This window comes from Vigna umbellata, chromosome 4 (assembly GCF_029865625.1).
Source record: "Vigna umbellata cultivar VRB3 chromosome 4, Vumbellata_1.0, whole genome shotgun sequence".
In the NCBI taxonomy this organism is placed as follows: domain Eukaryota; kingdom Viridiplantae; phylum Streptophyta; class Magnoliopsida; order Fabales; family Fabaceae; genus Vigna; species Vigna umbellata.
In genome coordinates, this window is record NC_142168.1 from 5,624,969 (window position 1) to 5,637,273 (window position 12,305).

Below are 12,305 nucleotides of genomic sequence, written 5' to 3' on the forward strand. Positions count from 1 at the left end.
TAAAAGTCATTTAACTATACAAAAAATTCATTCAATATAAAAACAATTTTAACTAATAAATACTTATTCAATACAACCCTGATTAAACTGTTTATCCAAATAGGTTATAAAAAAGCTTTTTTAGTGAGTATTCATAAGAATAAAATAATACATCTCCTTAGTCAATCAGTATTTTAATCATATCATCTATCATGTAGGAAATAATAATGCTAACTCTTTAAAATACTCATACTTGATACTTAGTATATGTTACCTCTTAATTTTCTTTAACTATTTTAACTCTCTTATTGCACAAATTTCTAACACATGTTATAATAATAATAATTTTATTTTTACATGTAGGATGAATGATTTTATTTTTGCATGAAGATTTATGTAACATGGATAACAACAATAATTTTATTTCTACATAAGTCTAAACCTAAACACTTTAAAAAAGCAGAATAATAAATATAAAAGGTTTAAAAGTGGGTTAAAAATGTTGAAAGGATATAAACGGCAATCAGTAAATTGAATTGATGAGTGCAGAGGAAGTGCGGGAAAATCACATTTCTCTTTATCTTATGTTTTCCAAATTATTAACTTTTGCAATTGTGTTATGGTGGAAACATGAGATTAGATAAAGCAGAGGATTTCATTTTCGTCGTCTTTTGTATTATTTTTCTTTTCTTTCTTTTTTTTTCTGTTTATTTTCAAGAACTTTTGTTTGTTTGAAGGTGGATCACTGATCATTACTGGCTTAAATGTTTTTCTATTTCAGTCATACCTAGTTCCTTGTCTCTGTAATTGATTTATTTGCATTTTATAAAATGTTATGTGTTATTTGTGCTCTCTGTTTTCTTGTTTGCTGTATCTTGTTTTTTTTTTTACTTCTTATATTTGCTTTTTCTGAGCAACCGATATTCTTCTTGGACTCCTTTTGTTTGTGGAGTCTTTCTTTATATTTTGTTATTAGGTCTTATGTTCTTGTTTTTTCTTAGTACTTGTTTAGTCTTTTACTTGGTTTAGGAGTTGGTGTTGATCCAGATCAATGTTACCCTCAATCAAACTTATGACTTTTATTAATAAAATATTAGTCAATTCAGTTCTGAGTTGTACTATTACATATTGTCTGCTGAGAAATATCCAATGCTTTGTCGCCAAAAAATTTTGAATGGAAAGGTGATGTTTTGACTACCGATTGAGTCTTGTGTTCTGAAATTTTTCTTGACATCGCTTGACCATTTTTCACTTATAACTTACTTGAATTTTCTTTCGGTGACTCTGTAGGCAGAAAAGTACAAGTGGTTAACATACAAAGAAATATATGAGAAGGTGATTAAGGTTGGGAATTCCATACGCAGTTGTGGTTATGGACATCCATGTATTTATTACCGAAAAAAGAAGCATTTTCCCCATTATTACTACGTTATCCCAAGTTCTTGAATTTGTTTTGTCGTTTAATTGCTTGCTTCGTGTAATTTTATTTAGTATTAGGTCTCCCTTGTAGTTCTTCGGTATTCTTTTTAGTTATTCCCTACCAATCTATCATCCTTGACACGTTAACGTTTATATAACAAAGGAACTTTAAGTTGGTGACACTCCGAATTTAAGGTGATTGGCTCATTTTCCATTCATAGATGTACATTGATTGGAAAAGTTTGTATTTGTTGCTCAATGTTTTCAGCATAATGTGGTGATCAATCTGGTTTCCTAAACCTAGTGTGCCCTTAGTTGACTTTGAATTAAAACTTGTAATAACTCCTTTTATCTACATATTCAGTGGTGAGGGTGGAGTCGGAAAGACCGAGACAGCAAAAACAGCAATGCAATACTTGGCTGCCCTTGGTGGAGGAAGCGGAATAGAGAATGAGATATTAAAGACTAATCCAATACTAGACACATTTGGTAATGGAAAAACATTAAGAAATGACAACTTGAGTCCTTTTGTAAGATTTCCAATTTATTATATTGATTCTTTTGGATGATTCATTAGGTTTCTTTCAATTCAATATGGATGCTTGTGGATATGCTCAGCTGGGAATAGAATGCACTCCTTGTTGCTTTGATAATATGTTTGAAAATTTTCAAACGAAGATAATTTAATAATAAAAGGAATCAGTCTTTTCTTTATTGAGTTTGTTTGATCCCATTAATGGATAATTTAAATATTTTGCTTGTTTGTCTTACTTTTGGAGTTCATTATATCAGAAGCTTCAGTTATGGCTTCAACTACCAAATGGGATTGGGAGCTGGTAAAGATAATAACAACTTCCGGAGCTGAATCTGTCGTTTCCCTGCCAGATGGGAAAGTAAGATAAACAACATTGTTTCTTTAGACTGTTATGTTCTTTTTGGTCTGATTAACTGTACACTCCACCCTATCACAGGTTTTAAAGGTTTTTGGTCTTATTTAAATGTACCAGCAGTTTTATTCAACCTTCGATATAGATACAACCACGATATGATCTATGTAAGGTTATATCTAGAACAAATAGTGGTCGAGCGACATAGGGTATCACGAGATCAGATTTTGGTGTTCACAATTGGGTTTATGGTTTCTTTGCAAGTTCGCCTAGGTTGTTTTGGTGTGCTTCACTATAAAAATAATGAATCCCTAAAAAAAGGGAGAGTAGTAAGAAGATAAACCAGATGGTGCTATTTATGGTTGAAATTTTTCCTTTAATAGTTATGAGAAGTATTTACCAACGAAAACAATTTATCGATAATTACTTGAAAGATAAAAATTTCGTTGGTAAAATTTATCAGTGAAAATTTAACGACAAATTTTTTTTATCGGTTAGTTGTCGATAATTTTAGTTATGAAGAGGAGAAGAATGAGATCGAGGATAATCCTTGCATTGCAGAATTTCTAACAAATATAAATTAGTTGGTAAATTTGAATTACCAACATATTTTTAAATTTTAATTAGTGGCAAATTTTAACATCAATTTTATTATCGATTGATTTGTCTATTGGTAATTTATATTTTATTTATTGACAAAATTTTTTCGCTACTAATTATTTATGAAAAAAATGTTCCATCTATAAAATTTCATGACCGTGGTGTGATTTTGTGCAATTTGTGTTTTCCAACATTGTGGTTAGTGTAGAGGATTTCATGATTGCGATGTCTCAAGGTTCTGCAGTGGTTATTGGAGTTGCGAGAAGGAATAGTGGTCGAGCGAAGGAGGGTATCGCAATATCAAATTTTGGTGTTCACAATTAGGTTTCTATTATCTTTATAGGTTCGTCTAGTTGTTTTGGTATCCTTTACTCCATAAGAAATGAAACTCTAAAAAAAAAGGTAGAGAGAAAAAAAAGAAGATCAAGTAGATTGTAGAATTTATCAATGAAATTTCTTCATCAATAATTACCAAAAGTATTTACCAACAAAAAATCTTTTTATAATTATCAACAAAACAAAAATTTCGTCAATAAAATTTATTGATGAAAATTTGTCAACAAATTTTTCCGTCTGTAAATAGTTGATAAATTATTATAAAGAAGGTGAACAATGAGATCGTAGAACAAACCTTGTACTAACAAAATTTATGATAAATAGATATCTTTGAATCATCGATAAATTTTAAAATTTTAATTAATGACAAATTTTAATGTTGATTTTATTTATTATTGATGGATTTTGTTTTTGTTAATAATTCATATTTTATTTATAAAAAAAATTATTGTTAATTCATATTTGACTAATTAAAAAAAATCTATCGATAATTCATAATTTTTACGAACATATAAATCTGTCAATAAAATAAAAGAACAGTAATTTTCCCTCTAATAATACTCATACACACAACAAACTATTACATTATTACATAGAAAAAAAAGAATTTACAGTAAATGTGACGAATTAGGAGGTGAGATAGTGAATCACGGCAACGGTGATGAAGTGTGGCAATGATTACTTCGGTATGGCAATGATGGAGAAGAAGGAGAAAGGGAAACCCTAACGTGAGAAAGGAGAAGCAGCTACAGTGGGCACTGCAACGACGGTGAAGAACGAGATCAAAGAAAACTGTTGCTGTAATCAACCTTTTCTCTCCTTTTTTTCTCTACCTAGGAACTGTAATCTAATTCCTTATTCATAGAACTCAAGTCACATACTTTTTCTACTCCTTTTCATATTGTTAATTTGGTGCATTGCTTTGATGCCATGTGACAGGAGGCAAGGATTTTAGAATCTATATACCATATGTTTCTCACTATTTAAAGAACAAGGTGCTGCTGAATCGGTGGGAAATTTATTTTTATTTGACTCCTGTTTGTCTCTCCCTCCTTTTATTTACGATACTAGGGCCACAACCGGAGCAGAATTAATCCAGTTTTTGGAGATGATAAGTTTGCTAAATGCCATGTATGTAATTTGGAAGTCGGTGAATTGAGACATAGAAACTGCGCAAATCTTGATAGTAATTTGCTTTTTCTGTAACACTCCCTTCTCTGTTTCATTTGTCATTTTTTTGATACACTTATTTTTTTGCATTTGATGATAACATACACCTCCTTAACAAACACCTCAGTTATGGTATGGGCTGAACAGGGATGTTTCAATGGTAAAAAAATGCCCTTGTCCATATTTACTGAGACGGTCCACCACCACTAGCACAACATCGTATCCTTGAAATTTGGGCAACTTCACTATAAAATCCATGCTCACTTCCTCCCAAATGGTGTTAGGTATGGACAAAGGTTGCAACAACCCCTGTGGGGAGGATGACAAGTATTTATGCTATTGGCACACCAGACAACTTGCAACGAAACCAGTCACTACTTTCTTCATTCCTATCCTATAAAGTGATTGAGTTACCTTGCGATAAGTCCAATAAACCCCAGAATGACCCCATGTTAGAGTCATGTGAAATTCAGCTATTAGTTTAGGTACCCAGGCTGATTGAGCTGAAATCACAAGCCTTCCCTTATAGTGCAATCTGACATGCTCCATGGTAAAAGCTGGGTGCGAGTTAGGGTCCCTTTTAATGTCTCCCATTATCTTCTTCAATGCTTCATTTGCCTCAACCTCCTTCAAAATCTCCCCAAAGTCTTGTCAATAAGGCTGGCCACAACCCTCAACTTCTTCTCTTCTTCCGTACCCTCCTCCTTCTCTTGGCTTTTATGCATTTTCAGCTTTTGCTTCGGGAAGAGTTGTCCTAGGCTGCTCTTCTTCCTCTAATTTTTCTGGTTCAATTTGACTTTCACCAACTTTAACACACACTAGTTCTACTTTCTTTCCATTCAGAGATGGGATTTCTTTAGGTCCTCCGACATCCGTATGTACTAATTGCAATTTGTTTGTTGTTCTCAAAGATTTGTCTTTTGGAAAAGGCAACCTTGTTTGTTTTCCATATTGCAAAGTTGCGCATACGGGTGATTTCTCTTCCAATTCAGGCAGCCCTTGTACCTATATATTGTCTTCAACCTTGTGCACAACAAACTGCTCTTTATCAATCAAATTCAAGGCAAAGCTCTTGCCTTTCATTTGAACTCTGAATAATTCTTTATTATCTGAATCTTTAATCATGCAGGTTTTATCTTCAAATAAAACTTTATAGCATTTCTCAAGAAGTTGGCTAACACTCAACAAGTTTTGGTCAATTTCAGGAACATATAGAACATCAATAGTTATTTTCAAACCTGTGTCACCTTCGATCGCGATGGTTCCTTTGTCTTTCACTGCTATTTTTGTTCCGTTTCCAATTCTAACATTTGTGTTGTAGGTTGCATCAAGATCTTTGAATAATTCTTTATTGTAAGTCATGTGGTTCGTGCAACCACTATCAATTAGCCAACTTTCTGTTGATCTTACAGTAGCAAAGCAAGAAACAACAAAAAGTTCTTCTTCACCTTCTTCAACAACAACTTGTACATTCTCTTGTGTTTTTGATGACTTGCAAATTTTCTCCACATGCCCTAATTGTCCACATTTATGGCATTTCACATGTGGCCTCCACCAACACTTTGTATGTGGATGATTGTTTTTCTTACAAAAAGGACATGATGGAAAAACATGAGAGGATTTGCTATCATTTTTGTGGTTGAAACTTCCTAACCTTTTTTTCAGTAATTTAGCTGCCAAAGCCCCTTCAATATGACCTTCCTCTTTCATGAGTCTTCTTTGTTCTGGAGCCTGAAGTGTGGTCAAAAGTTCTGCCAAGGTAATAGTAGAAAGATCTTTTGAGTTCTTCAAGGAAGTCAATGTGGCTTCATACCTTTCTGGAATTGTTACAAGTATTTTTTGAACAATTTGAGAATCAGGAATCTCAGTGCTAAGAAGATGTATTTTATTTGCAATGCTGAGAAGCTTGTTGCATAATCATTTATTGTCTCCGAATCTTTCATCCTCTACATCTCAAGTTCTCGAACTAGATTCAAAGCTTGCATTCCTTTTATTCTCTCATTGCCTTCATACTCTTCCTTCAAAAACTTTCAGATTTCAAGGTTACTTGGAGTTTTTCTCAAGGTTACTTGATAGCATTTTGAATTGAATCCATGGTTAAAAAAATTATCTCATGCATGTGTATTTTGAATCCATTTAAGTAATGTATATTTAACTTGTCTATTGACTTATATTCTCTTGTGATTAATGGGTGCTTGATGTGCAAGTTGAATATCTCTTAAGACGCATAAGTAATGCATGGCAGTGAAACAGTGCAGGAGAAGCTGATAGGAAAACATTTTGCATGTATTTCTTCTTCAAATGCTGAAGAAACAACATCAATTGGAGTTAACCACAATTGTCACCACCTCAATCCTCAACTATGTAATCATTTACTCTCTTTTCCTTTTGCGCATTACTTTTCTCTAAAATTGTTGTCTCATGTTTTTATGATGGGCACCTACTGAGGTCGACATGGTTGATGGATATTTTATTGATTTAAATTTGCTGACATCTTTTGCATGTAAATCACACTATAATTTATCTATTTACTATATTTCTGGAGGGACACCTCTCTTTTGGATTGGTGTTGGATTCTGCACGGTTTTCTATGGTGAGAACTAAGAACTATATGCACAACTGTACATTACATGTTTTGATGACTGATTTACTTTTGCTGTATGTTTAATAAATTGTGTTCCGACTCAAGATTAAAGGTGAGCGCCACTTTATTGCTATGCATTGACATAAGCTGGTTCATTCTTTGAGTTCAGGTATAAATGAGTAAGATGTAAGAAATTTTGCTAGTCATTGGTGTAAAGGCTATAATTTGGTGCATACTTTGAGTTCTACTATAAATAGGGGTTTGTATGTTAGAAATTTCACTAGGCATGGATATAAGCTGCTGCATTCTTTGAGTTTTGCCTAAAGGTATAGGGACCATGATTAGTCAGAGGAGTTATTTAAATGTGAGAGTCAGAAGGTCAGATCTTCACCATTAGATCTTAAGTGAATAGTCAGGACTAGAAAGTAAACACCATGCATCTTTTTTAAATGACTATTATTAGGGGTTGTATGACAGATGAGATCAAAGTTATTGAATTGCAACCCAAAGCATCTAATTGCAAGAATGGAACTCTTAGGAATGCACCATGTTTGCAATGGCTCATGCAAATTAATTTGATTCGCTTCTAACATTTTTTTTATGAGCTGTCTGAATTTTCCAGATTTAGGACACTTGAAATAAATATACAGTCATGTCTGCTTACCATCTGGCAGAAAGTATTTTCAAACTCCAGGTTTGAGAAACTATTTGGTGATGTGAGGAATCACTTAGTCTTTTACTTCACACATAGATTCAGGCACCTACCATAAAAGCTTGTTATCTAATTTAGAAGTCTCTATGAATGGTTGGAGAGTAACTAGAATATGATCTGTTAATAAAACAAATGTAAGTCCCTCAATACAGGCATGAGTAACTAGAATCTGGTCTGTTAATAAAATAAAGAATATTTTATTCAAGTACCATGTGGTTATTAGTTAAAGTTTAGTTGGAGAAAAGGTCCCATAAATATGTCAAACTGTTGTGAAAAATAAATAAAATAATAATTGGTTAAATTAAAAATGGAAATGTGCGAATCAAGATGAAGTCTACATATTAAATGGTTAACGTAAAAGGGAATTAAGCTTGGCCTAGTAGTGTGTGTGGGAATGTTGCTTCTGGGTGTTGTGCTGGACTGGGTTTCGAACGTGGTTGAAAAACAAAAGTGTTTTGTCGTTGTTTGTGTGACTGGTTAATGTACTAGGGAGTTAAGCTTGGCCTAGTGGTGTGTGTAGTGTGTTGCTTCTGGGTTTTGTGCTGGACTGGGTTTCGAACCTGGTTGAAAAAAAAGGTGTTTTAATTTTGTTTGCATGACTGGTGTGTCCATTTCGAATCTGGATGGGAACAAAACTGGTTTATTTAACCCAAACTTCTCTTTCTCCATTATTTGGCAACCATTTCCTTTCTAATGAGTATGCGAGAGTTCGATTTTTACAAACACATTAATCTTTGCTGTTATTTCTTACATTTTTAATTTCTTTGAACTATTGTTAGTCTTTCATTCCAAAGACACTGATGTTAAGAATGCTGAGGAGGATGTACAACGGATAACAAGTGGAAAGGACACTTAAAGATTTATACTACCAGGACCGTTACTGGGCTTAAACATGCTCTGTCATTAACTCAGTCTTCACAGCAAAAGACCCAACAGCAGAAATCAAGTGCCACAGAAGATTCACCGATCATTTCTGAAGAGTATTCATCCTCAGAAAGTGAAGCAGTGGATCTGCAGGAAAAAAGAGAGGCCAAGAATGATAATAAGAAGGTGGTGAAGAGGGGAAAAGAGAAGCACGTAAAACTAAAGTCCCTAAGGCGGTTAAGAAAAGAAAGAAAAAGTTGGCTAAAACACGCAAGACCATATAGATAGGAAAGAGAACGAATAATATCCCGAACATGGAAGAAAGATTCACATGATAAAACAAAAACAATAAAGCAAGTGTGCTTGAAGACATGTCCCAAAGCTTTCTACAACAAGAAGAGATGTTCTGGTTGCCTAATAATTCTTTCTTAATATTTAAGCCTTCAACACGATCTACACCAATAGAACAAGCCCAATCAGGCTAACATTTATTGTTCATATTTAAATACCAGAACGGATGTTTTGTATAATTTAGTTGCGAGTCCTTGACCAAAGTTTCATGATAAACCATGCCTGCTAGAAGAGAAGAAAGTAAGAAACAGATTAACACATAACTAATTACTCAATCCGAGTCATCATAGCAGATTCTAAACCATGAGATCAAGAAAAAAAAACGAAAGAGTAAATAAAATTTTAAGGTGAATCCCATACTTGCTTTCCAGTTCAAGTGCATCATTTGAGAACATGAACACAATTCTGTTCTGCATTTCGAATAAACCCGGCATGTTCCATGATTGATTACCTGGCAGAAATTTTAGAATGAGTTCATAATAATAGGAAAACGGTATCAACAGAAGAAAACGATTCAGTTATATATATATATATATATACGATTTTGTAGCGGCCACTCACGATTTTAGTGGGGCATTGTTTGCAACCTAGTCTACCGACTAATACAAAATAAGCACATCGTTAGTACTAAAAGCACATTAGCAATTTAGGCATCATTAAACCTATGCCCTATTAATTCTCATTTTATGCTAAAACTTGTCGAGTCAGTAACAATTACATTACCGTGAGCATGATCAGTCTCTAACCACCAGTGAACCGGAGGAAACTCGTCGCAAGACAAGAAAATATATGCCCAATTAGCAATTCCATCCGTAATCCGTAATTAGAATCAAAGTACTGCTCCATCAAAGGAAAACTACTAGTTCTCCATCAAAGTAGTGCTCCATAGCATCATATAAGAATTTGAATCAAGTCCCTTGCTTGACAAATCGGAGTTGATAAGGCCATCAGGTAAGGTTCAAAATTTTCAGACCTTTTGGTTTATCATGTCCATTGCACGTGCGGTCCCACAAATGAAATCAACTTATGAAGTAAAAAATGAATCTTCTAGACAGCAGTTAATTCACTCTTCTGTTGATGTTTCATAAAAGAATCTCGAGAACTGTTTGGACCATTTATTTCTATGAAACTGCTACCTGATGGTTTCTGAACATTACTCTTATCCATCAGTCCTCTCATTTTAACGACATCTTCCCATCTATTGGAGCCCGCATAAGTATTAGAGGAAAGTACATAGTTACCACTATTAGAAGGATCCAGTTCAAGAAGCTTCTTTGTGGCAATCTCGGCCAAGTGAACATTTCCATGAACCTGAGAAGCGCTCAACAATATCCTCCACACTACCACATCTGGAGTCACAGGCATCTCGTTTATGAATTCATATGCCCTTTGTAAATTTCCAGAGCGACTCAGAAGATCCACAACACATCCATAATGTTTCATTTCTGGTTTCAGTCCATAAACTTCTCCCATACTTTCAAAATATTCCAATCCTTTGTCAACCAATCCAGCATGAGCACAGGCTAGCAATACTCCAACAAAGGCACCATGAGATGGCCAAACACTTTCCTTCAACATCCGTGAAAAATAATCAAGTGCTGAATCTGCAAAGCCATTAACTGCAAAGCCTGAAATGATCGAAGTCCATGACACTGAGTCCCTCTTCGTCATTTCTTTAAATACTTCCAATGCTTTCCCAACTACACCACATTTGCAGTACATATCTATCAAGGCATTGCCAACATAAACATCAGTTTTCACATCATATTTCCGTATGTAGTGATGAACAGCCTCCCCAACATCAAGTGAACCAATATGAGCACATGCAGAAAGCACACTGGCAACCGTTATTTCATCCGGTTTGACCTTAGCTTCCATCATTTCCTTGAAGAGCCTCACTGCCTCCGTAAACCGGCTTGCTTGAGAGTAACCCGTGATCATAGAAGTCCATGAGATCACATCTCTCTGCGGCATAGTGTCAAACAACTCCCGCGCAGCAACCAAGTTTCTTACTTTCCCATAACCCATAATCATGGTGTTCCATGAAACTAAATTTCTCCGTTCCATCCGATCAAAAACTCCACGAGCCAGGTGCACCAAACCGCGCCGTCCATACATGTCAATCAGGGTATTTCCCAAGTAAACATCCATTTCCACTTTATTTCCCTCAATGTAGTCAACCATTGCATCAGCAACACTCCACTCACTCAAAAAAGAGCATGCAAGAACAACCTTCACCATCGTCACAGCATCACCCTTCACATCAGCCACCCGCATTGCTTCGAAAACACCCAACACCTCCCTGAATTTCTTACACTGACCATACCCACAAATCAACGAATTCCAAGAAACCAAGTCCCTTTCAGGCATTTCATCAAACACCTTCCGAGCAAAATCCAGATGACCACAAGAACCATACATGTGAATCAGGGCGTTGGAAACAAAGAGATGGGGTTGAAACCCAAGTTTCAAAACGCGGCCATGAAGCGTTGTACCGCGAGAAACATGAGGGACTCGAGCACAGGCCTTGAAGAGAAAAGGGTAAGTAAGGTTGTTACCCAGCAGGCCTTGACCGTACATGAGGTTGTACAAGCGAATTGCTTCAATGGGTTGGTCACTGATGGACCAGCCACGGATCATGAGGTTCCAAAATGACAAGGTGGGTCGGTGGATTTGTTGGAAGAGGTGGTGGGCTTTGAGGATGGTTGAGGGGGAAAGTGCGTAGGATTTGAGAAGATTGTAAATGGTGGAAGGGTCTGTTTTGAGATTTGGGTTCACCATGTTTTGTTGATTTATGAACTACACCAAACTTCAAATACCACCTATTTATACTCTTGCCTTCTTTCTTTCTAAACCTCGCCTTGGAGAAACCATGTTACTTCATTTTTAAACTCCAAAATTGTCTGTTTACACAAATTTAGAATGTAATTTTACATTTCTGTCTAAAAGATGAAAAAAAAAGCGCACTAAATGAATTTGTAGGTGCAGAAAACTACAGTTGAAATCCTTAATTAAATTTTTTGGTAGAATATCTCAATGGTGAAAAAGGTAAGAGGTAGAGAGGACTCCAATGCCTCAGTAGAAACCACTGGGAAATTTCTACATACACCTAAGCTACAAAAATATTAAATTTTATCTTATTGCAGCTATTTAACTATCTTCGGAGTGCTAAAATTTTAGTGCAGATAGAATCGCATGTTATTTATTTAAAGAGTCATTCTTTTACACCTCACTATCTTCATCATCCTGCACTCCCATTTTATTTTTTTACCCTTCATTTAACAAAAAATCAAAACTTAATTAATCAATTAATGTTTCTTAACCATCAACCATTTTTTGTAACTGTCAATAACTAAAATTTCTTTTGGTATAAATCCTAAGTTGCAGCCATCTTCTTTGTTTC

General features: G+C 34.9%; 1 long non-coding RNA gene and 1 pseudogene across 2 annotated transcripts; one reads left to right on the plus strand and one right to left on the minus strand.

The window, feature by feature from the left end:
* The first annotated feature begins 3,807 nt into the window (after positions 1-3,807).
* LOC148199119 (uncharacterized) lies at positions 3,808-9,081 on the plus strand. The gene is made up of 4 exons (XR_015785531.1): positions 3,808-4,021; positions 4,161-6,150; positions 6,645-6,755; positions 8,467-9,081. It is a non-coding gene; the product is annotated as an uncharacterized LOC148199119 (long non-coding RNA).
* LOC124844453 (pentatricopeptide repeat-containing protein At2g22410, mitochondrial pseudogene) lies at positions 8,835-11,897 on the minus strand (annotated as a pseudogene). Its single transcript, XR_015785530.1, has 3 exons — positions 9,626-11,897; positions 9,263-9,353; positions 8,835-9,127 (listed from the first exon to the last, which is right to left on the minus strand). The product of XR_015785530.1 is annotated as a pentatricopeptide repeat-containing protein At2g22410, mitochondrial pseudogene (transcript).
* Positions 11,898-12,305: the final 408 nt, after the last annotated feature.